The following is a 13,321-nucleotide window of genomic DNA, read 5'->3' on the forward strand; positions in this document are numbered from 1 at the left end:
AATTACATAAACCAAATACAAGGACTTTCACTTAAGGGCAAAATCTTTACTAATCTGTTACTTCATTGATGGTGATGTGAGCCTTGATTAAGAAAGAGCTGTGATATAAGGAAGTCTTTGTGGCTACATTTGATTTTAGTGGAGTAGATGGCCATATTCATAAAACCCAACCAGTTGCCACAAGCGTTAGCCCTTGATTCTGCTGCCTGCTCTGAAGGGATAGGCTGTGCGGTCATGCCCATGGCTGCTCAACTTCAGTGGTCAGTGTACTAAAGGACCCTACTAGTTTAAAACTGCTTTAAACTATAATCCATACGATTTTGACTGAGAGTCCTGTGTGTCATTCATGAACACAATCTGCCACATGCAGGACGTAATTTTATTTACATGTGGAAAGTAAAAATCTCCAAGAAAAACTCTGAAAAATCAAAGGTGATAAAACTAGTGGGAAGAAGTGTGAGCTGCCAAGAGTTAGTCAGGTGAACTCAATACAAAAGAAGCTTAAGTCTTCCACTCAGTTTAAATACACATTTTTAAACTATGGGCTAGTTAACACACACGCACACACACACACACACACACACATATATATATATCATCAACAGCAGGAAATTGCAAATTACAGCTGAATAGGAAGCAGCTAATCGTGACAGAAAGTTAAAAAACAAGTGACTTAAATAGTGTCCCTTTGCCTTTTTTTTCATGGTTTAGTAGCACATTCAGACATGCACAGTTCCAAAAGATCTGAAGTATAATTCAGACAGATTTAATTCAGTTGGATTCACCTTTAAACAACTTTATTTATTTTCATCCTCTAAATGGATTACCATACATGTAATTCAGCACACAGTACTTTGTACAGTCTCATCTATATCTATGGCAGTTTCTTTTACTGGAAAACAAACCAACCAACCAACCAACAAACAAAAACTCCATAAAGCCTTGTTTTTATTTTCACTTGCAATTTCCTCAAAGCCCTTCCCACCATGCTGCTGTGGCAAGTCCTTTATTGTTACCACAGTATTGCCACATTATTTTCTACATCCCATGTAGCTGCAAGGGGAAATAATTCACATTGGCTGCAGATCCACAGGCTCACATGTGCTTAGCATTAATGTAAAATCAAGGACACATAGAATCATATCATGTTAAACTTAGCTATAACATGCAGTCAATTTCCAATGTTAATTGACACTACATTTGCCTAACTTGTATTAAAAAAACATAATATGTATATATAAAAATAACGTGGAAGACATATCTGAGCATATATTTGGACATCACATGGTGACAGATTTAAACAGCTATTTGAACACACATGCCTATAGCAGTATATACCTGCATACGTACAAAGTGAGGCTGTAGAGTTTTACTAAAAATCTCCTAACTGACTGTACTGCCAAGCATTTCGCTGAACTCTGCTGTTATACAATAAGAAAACCGAAAAGACGAGGGGTTTTAAGGGAGGAAGGTTGGAAAAGTAGTTAAGGCCAGTTCTGAATGAAGGAATGCCTCAGGGTATGAGATTCATTTGTCTTTGTACTAATGGGTTTATGGCTTTCTTTTTAAACAGCCAGCTGGGGCCGGGGAAGGGGTGGGTAGGTAAGGAGGAATTGCTAATCCCGGCTCCTACCCTCCCCATCTGCCGCCAGCCAGCTCGGGCGCTGGGCGAGTGGCCGCTGCCTGCCTCCCCGCCTGCCCCTTCCTGCCTGCCCCCCTGCCTGCCCCTTGCTGCCTGCCCCCCCTGCCTGCCCCTTGCTGCCTGCCCCTTGCTGCCTGCTCCTTGCTGCCTGCCCCCCTGCCTGCCCCTTGCTGCCTGCCCCTTGCTGCCTGCCCCCCTGCCTGCCCCTTGCTGCCTGCTCCTTGCTGCCTGCCCCTTGCTGCCTGCCCCCCTGCCTGCCCCTTGCTGCCTGCCCCTTGCTGCCTGCTCCTTGCTGCCTGCCCCCCTGCCTGCCCCTTGCTGCCTGCTCCTTGCTGCCTGCCCCTTGCTGCCCGCCCCCCTGCCTGCCCCTTGCTGCCTGCCCCTTGCTGCCTGCCCCCCTGCCTGCCCCTTGCTGCCTGCTCCTTGCTGCCTGCCCCTTGCTGCCTGCCCCCCTGCCTGCCCCTTGCTGCCTGCCCCTTGCTGCCTGCCCCCCCTGCCTGCCCCTTGCTGCCTGCCCCTTCCTGCCTGCCCCCTTGCCTGCCCCTTGCTGCCTGCCCCTTGCTGCCTGCCCCTTCCTGCCTGCCCCCCTGCCTGCCCCTTGCTGCCTGCCCCCCTGCATGCCCCTTGCTGCCTGCTCCTTGCTGCCTGCTCCTTGCTGCCTGCCCCCCTGCCTGCCCCTTGCTGCCTGCTCCTTGCTGCCTGCCCCTTGCTGCCCGTCCCCCTGCCTGCCCCTTGCTGCCTGCTCCTTGCTGCCTGCCCCTGCTGGTTGCTCCCGCTGCCTGCCCGCACAGCCGGACAATGGCCAGCACCAAGCCACCGGCCACGGGAAAGTCATAGGTCAGGGCTCAGCAGGACAAAAGATGACACATAGAGAAGAGCATCTATCTTGTGATTTGTGGTCAAGGGAGAAATATTTGAAATGCTCACGTCTGCCAGGTCATGGGCGACGCGGCGTACCCTGGCTCAGTTCTACCGACTTCAGCAGAGTTACCCTGGCTCTACACCGGAGCATTATCCTCTGATTTTTATGTTTTCCTTCGCTACATTCCCAGAGGGCCAAAGTCACCCCATTCTTAGCATTGCTCTGCCTCTGTAGGCTATACACACACTGTCTTGCTAATCTGCATGAAAGTGCCTGGGTATGGAAGGGAAACAGCAAGACACCTTATCTTTGAAGAGATCTTGAGGCCTTTGGAGTTTACTGTTGTTGCAGTCATTATTGTTTAGCATATCCTTGAAGGTTTGGTCTGAGGGACAGCTGGTGAGAATGCAATTTTGCTTGTTAAAATGCAGCAATTATTTAAATATACACCAAGCAGGAAAGCAGAGGCAGAGTGAGTTTCCTCTGTTAAAGTGTTACAATATGGGTCTTGGGAGGTGGGGGGGCAGGGGGTGGGAAGCAGCAATACAATCTGCAGAAAGAGCATTACAAAAAGAAATTTAAGTATTTTCAGGCCTGGAGGCAAATTTTTTTATTGTTGTCTGCTGTTGTTCAGCTGCAGCTAAATCTAGTTTATTCTTAAAAATTTTGTGTGTGAGAATGAAGTGAAAGAGAAGCCACCCCCCTGCTTGTCAGGGGAGTGACTAGCAAAACCTCCAGTGTAAACATAGATGCTCCTGTAACAGTGCTTATTCACTCGGGGAGGCCTCTTGCTGGTATAAACCTGATGTTTACCATCATGGCTTGTCAGTACCATGTACTTGCAAACACTCTTGCAATAGGAGCAAATCACATCCAGCACAGACGGAGCGTTGGAGTGACCTTTTTAGTTAAGAATTAGAAACGAGGATGCCATAAGCAGCAGGAATGTCACCGTGGATGAGTGCAGACCATGGTGCAAGGCAGTTATAGTCCAGTGATTTCTAATCCCAAAGTCACACTCGACTGGCAAAGCTCAGTACAAGTACCCCAGCAAAAATTTTGGCTGTGACGTGTGCAGGGCTAGGCTGGAGACTTCTGCACCTCTGCCTGTGACCCTGCGGCTACAGAAATAAGCCAGGACTGTGGCTGCGGTCTCCTGAGTTTATCGGCTCGAGGAGGCTGGAACTGGCAGTGGAGTATCCACAGGGGGAGAGAGCAGCCAGGGGACAGTGAGCACAGGGGAAATGTGAAACACTGCTATTTTTCTGAACGGAGTCCCATAGGCACAGTAGAAAACACGGCCCTTGGCCTCGCACAATCACACCGCTCACACTCAAAGGATATGGAAATTATTTCTTTCCTGAGTGCAATCTGTCTGCTCTAGTGGGATTAGAAAATGCGTAGAAGGGCTGCCTCAGCGCAGAAAGGCTAATACGTCCTACCAGTGCCCGATGGAGCCTGTGCGCTGCACTTGCGTGCTCGCCAGCTCAGATGCAATCCCTCCCCAAACCCTTCTGAAGGCCAGTAGCCCTGCTCTCTTCCTTTCACTGGCCAGGAGCCAAATGCCACAATTTGGTTCAAAGTATCAAGGAAGACCTCCTATGGGGCTGGTTACTGAAACCCAGAAATATCACATTGTTGAGGGGAGAGGGCTAGCTGCTACCAGATCAGCAGCATATATCTGCTAACGCTGCACATTTCTCTGCATCAGGCATCATTGACATTTTATCCTCTAGTTTGTAATAACTCTTTCAATGCCACGGGCCTGCCACAATTGCTTCACTAGCACCTCCCCTCAAAAATCAAGCGCAAAAGCAAAGGCTTACTTGCTAACAAACCAGTGATCCCTTTCCCGAGCTTGTGGCATTGCTTGCCCGTAAAGCGTTGCAATCTGCCGCTTTCCAAAGGCACTCTGCTTAAATTACATCCCAACGGCTCATCACAAAGGGGTTAATGCTGTAGCAGTCTTGCTCAGGGGATCAAATTCTTGCAAGAGCAAGGCTCTCCTTGCTTTGTTCTTTAGTGGGATGCATTCAGCAAGAGCAGCCTTAACACTGTGGGATCTGCTGTCCTTCCACCAGCACCCTTGCCCTCCTCCCTGATTTCAAGGCAGCGGGGCTTCAGGGTGCTCCCGGGTTGCATTTCGGCCAGGCAGGAGCAATCTCACTCTTTCACGTTGTCCCAGCAGCGGCTCCACATCAGTCGACTCTGCCCCTGCGGGGCCCCGGATCAGGGATAGCAGCAGCCACGGCCACTTCTGTGGCATCAGGCGGGACAGGGAGAATGTGCCTCGCCTTGTCACCGGGGAGGGAAGCCTGCGCTCGCCAAGAAATCTGAACAGATGCCACTTAGCTGGCTCAGAAATGGCTCTTCAGTTGCTTGCTATTGCCCAGGCGGTCTGTCCAAGCATCCAGTGCTTATCCCAAATGACTTTCATACCAACAGCTTTGTGTTTTGTGATCTGTACACACTACTGGCATCTTTATTTAAAACCTCATTCAAATATTACATGAAAATGCTCTGGATCCTTCTCTGGCACTGAGTCCTGCAGGCAGGGGATAGCCTGCAGCTGTGCCACCAAGCTCTGCCAGCCCCAGACCTGGACGGTCACATGCAGCTCCTCACCAAGCCCGTGCTCTCACCTGCTCCAGCTTCTTGACACTTAAATTTGCTATTACAGCCACAACCAGAGAGTCCCATGTTTACATTAGTCAAAAGTTTTCCAGTGTTTATCACTCAGAACAAACTGCCTTGAGCTGGAAACCTCCCTGTCTTATGGCATGTCCTTCAAAATGTAGGAGTGAATGGTACCTTAGCACCTGTGGCAGACACAGGATGCTGTCTGTGGAGCGGCTCTCGGTGAGCTGAGCCGTAGCTGGGAGTGGAAGGTGCCTGGGATATGCCTCGAGGCCTCAGGGCTGTCAGCACGTGGCTGGGGTCCTGGAGGGGCTCCCTGGCTTCCCAGCCCCGCTCTGCTGGTGTGGTCACCAATGGAGCACAGAGGTTAATACTCTCAGAAGCCAATACTTTCAAAACTTAAAATACATTCAAGTAACCCTCTGGCCAACCACCTGAGATGTTGCAAAGGAGAGCAGTTAAGGACTTTAAAGCATGTGGAGGTTTGCAAACTTGAGTGTTTGGGAGCCTGCTTTGAGAAAACAGACTACCAGGCAATTTTCACATTTACGTCCCCAGCGTAACAAAATTTGCCTCGAACCCCTGGGCAAAAGGCAGTGACACTGGCACCTAAAATGGCCCACACTCTCCCAGCTAAGCAACATGGGTTGTCCGCAGAGACAGAGAAGAAAGTAGGTACACCACCACAACACCTCACAAAACCGTGCCAACGTGGCACGGCTGTGTCAGGGGAGGGGACAGTCCCACTCCTCCCTTCCCTTGTCTGCTCCTCAGCTGCACTACATCAGGAGGGCAGGTCTATGTCCTCCTTTGGGCCTAGTCAGTCTTCAAGAGCCTGTTCAAGCTCCCTGGTATCAAACCCCAAAGTGTTTCGAACTGCTGGCTTTGTTCTCCATCAGACAGCGGACAAATGTGGAGGTTGGCAGTGCTTTGGCTCTGTCCCAAACAAAGCCCTGAAGACATCATCTTGGGGACCCTGAGGCATCGCTTCACCAGTCAGACATCTAAAACGTCTTCTAGCAGCAAAGCCCATTTGAAGGAAAATCACAATTGTGTCATCAACATTCATTTGAGTGTCCAAACCCATTTCCTTTGAGTGCTTTTGCATCCTTCCTATTAGCATTCATTTTCTCGGAGAATTCTTGTATGTGAGTTTATAGTCACAACCAATTCACGGGTCGGTCAATTTTAAGCAAATAGTTGAGAGAGTTAACTTGATGTGCATTCTGAACCCGAATTAAAAGTGTTTGTCCCACATAAGTCTGACAGAAGAAGTTCATAGCGGCGAAGACTCCGTGACCAGCCAGACCCTATCCCCAATACCAGCAACAATCGGCTTATGCAGAAGCTGAAGGTTACGAGGAACCAGCTGCAGAATTATCTGAGAAATAATTCACAGGCTTGAGCAAGTTTAACGACACACATCTCCTCCACATTTAAATTCAAGTCTGAATAAAGCTAAAGCATTACAACTGGATGCAAGTGGAAAACAACAATTCCACTTTAACAGGTAGTTCCAAGATTTCAGGCAAAAACCTTCTAAACATTTTCACAGCTTTCAGCAAAAAGACATGGTGTTGTTAGATTGGCTCTCTAAATCACTGTCTTTATTACTCATAGGTGCATTTTTCAACAAAAACCCTCTTAAGGGGGAAAAAAGAAGGAGCTCTTATGTTTCGGCAAAACCAGGATCTTCCTTTAGAGTCCCAGAATGATGTAAACACTATAGTGTAAATACCTAATTTTTCATAGGTTCCTGTAACAAGCAGCCCAAGGCTTCCTTCAGGCCCATCAGCTGAATATACCTTGTAGTCTCAGGAATGATCAATTCTGCCCCCCAGAAGTACGAGGCAGAAGCTCGGAGGGATTAGACACCACAGCATACCTTTGTCGCGTTGCTTGCCTCTGTGTTATAGCTTTGTCTCTATTGGCTCTGCAGCATTTTTGCCTCCTTTTTCATCAATTGCTCTTGATGAATTTAAGATTCGCTATCATACAGACTCCAGATTTAGAACAAATAACCCTTTCATTTAGTTAATACCAGCAGCATAGCTATAAAGCTGTAATAGTTTACGACTTTCAGGACATAACCTGCAACCACAGACAATACAAATTATATTACACTGTGTTTTATTGCTCTTTGAGGCCCACTAAGAGGCTCAATGCTGTTTCATAGTCCAGAGTAGCAGCTCTTTATTCTTTTTAACACACAGCTGAAAAATACTTTAATTCTGTTACAAAACAGTGTGTTTGGGTTTTTTTGTGAGTCTGCCCCCAAAACTGCACGTAGTTCACTTACCATACAATGCAAACAGCACTTTCCGTACAATTAAACGAGAGTACGCATGCACAGAGAGAAATGCCTTCTTCTGCATGCACTGCTCTCTGCACAAAAAGGAGCTCCATTTTGAAAAAAACCCCAACCAACCAAACAAACCACACTTTGATAATCATTTGCAAAGACATGACATCTGAGAAGGGAAAAAACCCCTCAGAAATCGCAATTCCTTCCTAAAATGCCCCTTGTTTATTCAGGCTGTGTATTGAGATGCTGGAAGAATCATAAACGCTGCTGGCGCAGCTTCTTAATCCTGCCTCTTCTCTTGGCCTAATACTGGGCGCGGAGAGGAACAGAAAGGAGTAGCCATGTTTTCTTTAAATGGAGGGTCTAAATAAAAAATGAAGGTAATAGAGCTTCAGGAATCGCAAAGGACCAGAGGGAGCAAGCGAGCACAAACCAGCCCTGCCTTTTAAAACGCGGAAAGGCCATGTACTTTTTCCTGCTGCACCTGCTGCCTGCGCAGCCTTGTATTATTGAAGAGGACTGCAGTCCGATCTGCATATCAAATAGCTGATTTGTAGATGAGGTCATTCATTTTGTGGTCGTATGTTTGCTGTGGTGGGGATGGGCTGTTGCCTAGCAGTAGGCCACAAAGTCCCAGCAGGTTTCTTGAGTCAGCAGCCATCCTCCGCTCCCCTCACCACTCCCCTTCCCTCATTGCCAATTCAAATCCAGTCTTGACCTTAATAAATAAAACTCCGAAATGTTCGACTCCGTTCTAAGTTCAAAGCACGGGTGATGTGCTGTGAATTGACAGCTTCCTTTGATGATTCATTGGTTTGGTGACTCGATAAGCAAAATACAGAACCAGAAACCTTGGTACCACGTGAACGGAGGGATGATGGATCGCGCCTCGCTGCAAAAACACCCTCCGAGAGGCCGGGGCTGCCTTGGTGCCTGGGTATGCTGCTCCGCTCTTACAACATGGAAGAGGGGATTAAAAGATCAGCACCACATTTATTTAAGTATTTAAACACGTCAGAAGCGGTTTTGTAAAATTTAAGCTAGTTTTCGTGTATGACTCTCAGGGAATCAATTATGCCTTTCCTGTTAATTTTGACAGCCACTTCACAGTGGGCAACGCTCATCTGAAACACTTTTTAAGAGGTATTTTCTTCTTTCAAAAGCAGCTAAAGCTACTTACTTGTTAAGTACAGCACATCAAGCTGGTGCAAACAGAAAAAGAAATCAGTCACCGTTTCAAATTAAAGAGAGTTTAAAAAAAACAGGGCAAAGAAGATGAAAACACTGGAGTACAAAGCTGCCTTTAGAAACTGCAATACATATATGTTGTCACCAATTGGTGTCTGATAAGTTGGCAGAAACTGCAGTTTAAGTGCTTTTATTTTAGGAGTGATCTGCTGACAAAAGACACATGTGCAAACCATGCCATTTAGATGAAGGAGTCATATTCACTTTTTGCAAAGTACAATTTATTTATTTTTTCCAGATTATAATGTTTTCTAGGAAGAAAGGAGTACAAAGACCCCTCAGCCCTAAAACAAAACCAAACATCTCAGCACAAATTGGAGCCTTGATAGCTCAAAGCAAAAGCCTCACAAACATCTATTAGAAGCAGGAAATGTCTAATGGAAAACTTACAAACATCTGATACATGAAAGGGAAGGCACAAAACAGGAAAGCAGAGGCATGAACAGCTAATTGCTGTAGATTCCTCACAACATTCACTGAAACACAGCAAGACACATCAGCCAGCTCCACAGCACTGGGGTATACAACCACCATTAAAGTATTAGTAAGAACACTGAGAAAAGGAGCGCTTAAAAAAATGCTAATACTTTGGACAAAATGAAGTTGATTCTGCTTGTGACTGAGTTTACAAGGATGCTTTGAAGGTGGCCAGAGGCATCCTGGCATGCTGCTTCTCTGCTAATCCCTGTTATGAAAGCTTGCAAAGAGAATAATTTTTAAAAGTATGCTTACTATTCACACTGAAACCTGGGTACACAAGCAGGCTATATATCTTGCCAGCTATTGCATATATATCCAAACTTGCAGCTGAAACTTACGTTTAGGTTTGATAAGCTGTGGTCCATCTAAGGAAAATCAGAAGTTTTGAACAACAGCAATGCATTATGCTGGAGCGTGGACATGCGGCAAGTACACAGCACCTATTCTTGCCCCTTGTAAATGCCTGCTGCTTGTCTGATTTGAATAAAGTTATGCCTGCTACTGTCAGAACTGAATTTGGCTCATGGTCTTCATGCAAATTGCCGCTTGCCTGAATGTGTGCACCATATTAAGAATGCAAATATGTTTGGACTAGATGATTGTTCCTTTATTTGCTGTACACCCTAATTCACAAGGAGCTGAATCAGGGTAGTTTTGGTGTGTGCACGAAGGCAGACTCAGACAAAAATACATGAAACTGTTTGCAAATAAGTTAATTATGTCAATAGATCTGATCTTAACAGCCACCCTTTCTAGTGTTACGTATATGGTTTCTTGGACATAGCCAACAAAAAAAAAAAAAAAAAAAAAAAAAAAGGAAACACATCTGAAAAAAAATAGTCGGTCTTCAGGACATGAAATGAAGTACCTTTTTCCACACATACCCCAAACGAGATTACATCCAGGATTCCAGGATTTCCTATCTCTGATGCTTTGAGCTCTGAAGGCCGGAGCATACCATTTTATCTTTGCCTGAATTTCAACCCACAGACATTCTGTGATGGTAATCGCTTGTATTTGTCTATTGGAAAGGCATTCAACGTTGAGCTGAAGACATCTGGAAATCTAAAAAACAATCCCTCTTTTATAATTTGTTCAAATGAGTGATAACCATACCATTAAAAATGTATATCCTATTTCTCATTTGAATTTCTATGATAAACTTTTTCATTCCTTCTCACTTCCAGCTGTTATTCTGGAACTTTGCCAACCTTCTGTGAGGCACTTGGAAAAAAATGTAAAAATTAACATGTGAGAAAAGAGAAATAAACCCCCCCAACAAAGTAGCATTTCTAGATTTCAGAAATAAAACAAAACTTTAAGTACAAAATTAATTCAGTGAAATTGTAAATTTTTGGTTTGCTTTCAATTTTTCTTGAGCACATTTTAAAAAACATTTTAGGTTATTTAGAAGGAAAGGCCCTGAAAGTTAATGATACCCTATTTCCTAAGGAAAAAACCCAAAACAAAACCCAAGGAAACAAACAAAATCTTTTTGGCCATATTTTCAAAGCATGCTATTCTTTCCTGTGGGAAAATTCACACATTCCTTACACTGAGATATTAAGTTTGAACTTTCAGTCATTTAATTAGTTCCCAATTCAACAAAGCGTTAAAGCATGTTTTCGAAGCACAAAGCACTTAAGCACATTCTTATTCGGTCCCTGAATAGGGGCGGAGTGCTGAATCACACTGGAAGCTCTCACGGCGGAGCCCAGGGCAGCCTGGTAGGCCACAAAGCCTGCAGGGTTCTCTCTGTTTTTATTCCCCAGCAAGAAGGGGTATGGTAGTGATTACATCACGCCAAGAATTAAAGCCAGGCCTAGCCTGAAAACGCAAAACTTCTTGCTGTCCCATATAATGTCACAAATTTATAATATGAAATTGAAAACACACGTCCGCCAACCAAAAAAAAATTTATGAAATTAATCCATTGGGGATTTATATTTGCTCACTTTTGACCACTATGAATTTGAATATGTGTACATATCTTAAATAAGAATATGATAAAGCCTTACGTTGTAACTGTGCAACTAGACTTACACTGTGTTTTGGATATATGGGGTACGAGAATGTAGGTAAACACAACTGCATACACAACCAGACAGAAAAGGACACAATTTAGGCTTCCAAAATCTTCAGCTGCAAGGTACTTGAGGGATATATGCCCACAAGAATATACTGCACACTCACACACATACAGCACGCAGGTGAAGAAAAAGGTGATGTTACGTATCAAGCAGATGTCACAAATACATTTTCAGCTAAATTAACAGAAAGATTACCTCATCAGTAATATTTTCTATCTTTTACATTTAAGTTTATACCAAAAAGTCTATTATTTGAAACTATGTTTTCCCTTTTTACTTTGTCCACGGGAGTTCAGCAATATTTTAAACTTTACATTGCTTGCTAAAATAGTAATATTGCCATTTATGATTATTTCATATGAGGTTTGTGTCTAAAATAAGCCTGTCTCCAATTTAAACACTCAGCCTTTTGCTTCCAAGACTCCCTGTGATATCAGCGAGGAATGTAGGCTAGAGCCATTTCTGGGTAGCCTTTTCAACAAATACCTTTAGCGATGCTAGAGGTAGCAGTCAGTTCTCTATAGAGATAAGCACTTAGCAAACGAAGAAAGCAAAGAATTAATGGGATTCCTAAGAATTTGGGACCTGCCTCACTGCCACAATGCCACGCTGGTTTACGCTGCTGTAACCCCAGAATAACAAAATGTTCAACTGGGTTGCTTAGTTTTATGTTCACTTTCTGCATGGCAATTCTTTAATTGTATTCCTTTGTATTGTTTCTGTGTAAAGGTTTAAGGATTGCAAATCTGATTTACTTTCTAAATATTGTTTCCAATTCTCGAGAATCAAATCGTGAAAAGAATAGGTTATACCCATCACATCAGGTAATGTTCAGACTGAGCAAAAATATCAGGAAGCGGATAAACATTGTTTTATATTTTCTATTTCACTTAAAAATTATTTTCTACAGTGACATTAAAAATATATATACAGAAACACTCTTTGAAACTCAAAAAAAGGGATTTCTAATGCAATCCAACTGAAAAAGTCTATTTACCCAGACTGAAACTCTGTTTCATTTAATAAAATGGTAAAAGTTGTTTGGGTTTTTTTTCAGAAAAATGTTTCAAAGGCTCGAGAAATTCTACTGCCAAACAGTTTTAAGCAGGAAAAAAGGAATCCCTGTACGTTTCATCTATGTAGGGCTGCTAAAGCCCGAGGAAGGGGGAATTGTGCTTACGCAGAGGAAGACGCCCATCATGCATTCGCTAGCGTGGAAATGTCAGCCATTTTTCTGCACACTCTCACCAAGCGCAGGCTGGAGCTGCCCTAGCTCCACCATGTCAGCCCATCTGCTTCTCTCCTCGCCCTGAGAGTGCCTCCACTCACGCAAACATCCTCTGGCTTACTACAGGCATATCGAAAAATGTTTTCTTTAGATGAGAAACAAATGAGGAACAGGAGAAAAAAAAATAATCATATTTTCCAAACAAGACAAAGAAATGCGAGGCTCATCCTGCCTGCCTTGCCTGAGAGAGCTGCTCTGCATTCAGGGGTTAGCCCGGGTGGAGAATGATGCTGTTGTCTCACAAAGGACTCATGTTGAGCTGAATCTTTGATTACAGGACAAGTGCCTGCATTAGGCCCCTCATTGCGCTCACATTCTGCTCCTGCCATTTGCACAAAATTTCTGAGTGATCTCTTTGTGAATACGGACCCCAACTGAATCAAAGACGAGCTCCTTCCCCCCCACCTTATTTTTCTACGAGCACTCCTTTTCTCTTTCCCTGCTTCTCCTCTCTCTGATCCCCCTTTTCCTCTCTCCTTTCAGACCCTTCACCAGGTTAGGAAAAGGGAATGCAATGGATCTAAAAAAAAAAAAATCTAATAAATGGTAAACCCTGAAATTAGAGGTAGAGGTGGCTTTTGGTGTCTTTTAAACTTCCCCCTCAAATTCTGTCATGTTTCCTACACAAATGGAGCATAACCTCGTGCTTTTCTTAATAGGATTTATGCTTGTTGGCGCTCTGTATACCCTGCCACATTAGACAGAGGACTCCAGAGCTGCTGCTGTAACCATGGCCACTCCTAATTCTCAACTCTTGGCAAATTCCTCC

Source organism: Accipiter gentilis, chromosome 16, assembly GCF_929443795.1.
Source record: "Accipiter gentilis chromosome 16, bAccGen1.1, whole genome shotgun sequence".
Classification (NCBI taxonomy): domain Eukaryota; kingdom Metazoa; phylum Chordata; class Aves; order Accipitriformes; family Accipitridae; genus Astur; species Astur gentilis.